Here is a 1,765-nt window from a genome sequence, read left to right as displayed (position 1 = left end):
TTTGCACTGGGGTAGGAGAGTGTTAGGGGCACTGTGATGGGAGTTCTAGGATGCTGCCAGAAGATAGGTTCTAATTTTCACATTGAAGTTTTACAGCTGCTTGTTGACTTGAGTTAAAACTAACCCAAAAGCTAGCAGTTGGCTAAAACATTTGGGGAGTAGCCCACATATCAGACCTCCCAATTGTTAGAGTTGTGGTTGCCAATTGTTGTGCAAATTGGAGCCACCTAGGGTTATTTAAAAACTCCTGATACTTGGACCCCACCTCCAGACATCTGACGTAACTGGTATGGAGTGTAACCTAGGAATAAGTACTTTTAAACCTCCCTGAGAGGACCTGGTTCCATAGTGTAGCAGTTAGCACGTTCGCTTTACATGCAGAAGGTCCAGGTTTTGGACCCCAGTGGAGCCACAGTCCATGGCCTACAGCCACACCATCCTGAACACGCCTAATCCCCTCTGATCTTGGAAGCTAAGCAGGTTCGGGCCTGGTTAATACTTGGATGGGAGACCACCTAGGAAGACCAGGTTCTGTAGGAATAAATAATAATAAATAACAAAACAAATATAAATGAAGAATCATTTCTTACTGATACGTTTTAGTGATAGTACCCTGGTTCATCTCAGCCCCCTTGAGATGTAAATCTTTTTAAAAGCCTCCTGTCAGTTTTATAACCCAGAAATGTTTTTCTCAATGTTATTTTAAAGAAATAGCCTATTTCCTATAAGCACTTTAATACCAGTGAGTTGTTTAATGAATTACATTTGAACATATTTAAACCTCCTTTAGGTAATATATCAATTTCTAAGTAGAATATTAAATTTCCATGCTTGTCTATGATGAGAATAGCAGTAAAGTAAATTACATCTCTAAACTTGAGAAACGGATGTTGTATTTTTCATTCCAAATGCCAAATTAGTGAACTAACTTAAGCTTACAGGTTTTATTCATTGGGACTATTAATTATTTTATCACTCAGTTCTCAATTTCTTAGAACTCTCTCTTGTAATGACTCCTTTCACGACTAGATTTTCCCTTCCTAACTACTGATAACTATGATCTATTTATTTATAAACTGAATTCAAAGTTGTAGACGGTTGTTAATCCAAAGCAAGGCCCTATTTATGGTAGATGCACTATATACATATAGGTGTTGTCATCTGTCCAAAGATAGCTTTCCCACCAGCTATTATTTTCTTCTAAGAACTTGAATTCTAACCATTAAATCACTTCTGGGTGATAGATAGTAAACACGGAGAATGGAGAGAGTTGCTTTAAAAGACTAATGTTGAAAAACTTTTCATAGATAAGAGGAGAGAGAAACATCTAAAAGTTCCTCACATTGGGATCAAATTATTTTCTCATTGGTAAACATGGAAAGAAGCAGGTTCTGAGAGGTTGGGATGCAAGGTCTCAGGATAGTTCAATTCCAAGGCTAAATTACGTCTTTGTAAAGAAGCTCTGAAAAAAAAAAAAAAAAATCTGCTGTCTGCTTAAAATCCTTTCTGCGACTGCTTTAATAAAGAGTTACGATTCCGAAAAGTATTTAAATGCACTAATAACTAGTCTTAAAAATACATGTGACTTAAAGATCTTATGCTCAGAATAATGCAGTATGGTAGCAGTAAAGCTAGATTTGGAGCTGTGGACTTTTGGTCATGTTTTTTAATAGTTGAAAACACCTTTTATTGTTGACTCTGCAAAATTAAGGACATGAAGTAACAGTAAATGCCATATGAAATAAAGAAATAAAGCATAAAGCCC

The 1,765-nt window shown here is 36.4% G+C and overlaps 1 pseudogene; it reads left to right on the top strand.

Annotated features, from left to right (window-relative positions):
* Positions 1-421: 421 nt before the first annotated feature.
* On the top strand, positions 422-540 carry LOC112470886 (annotated as a pseudogene).
* The last annotated feature ends 1,225 nt before the right edge of the window (positions 541-1,765 follow it).

Source organism: Pteropus alecto, unplaced genomic scaffold, assembly GCF_000325575.1.
Source record: "Pteropus alecto unplaced genomic scaffold, ASM32557v1 scaffold119, whole genome shotgun sequence".
Classification (NCBI taxonomy): domain Eukaryota; kingdom Metazoa; phylum Chordata; class Mammalia; order Chiroptera; family Pteropodidae; genus Pteropus; species Pteropus alecto.
The sequence above is the reverse complement of the archived record's forward strand: the minus strand, read 5'-3'. Positions and strand labels throughout refer to the sequence as shown.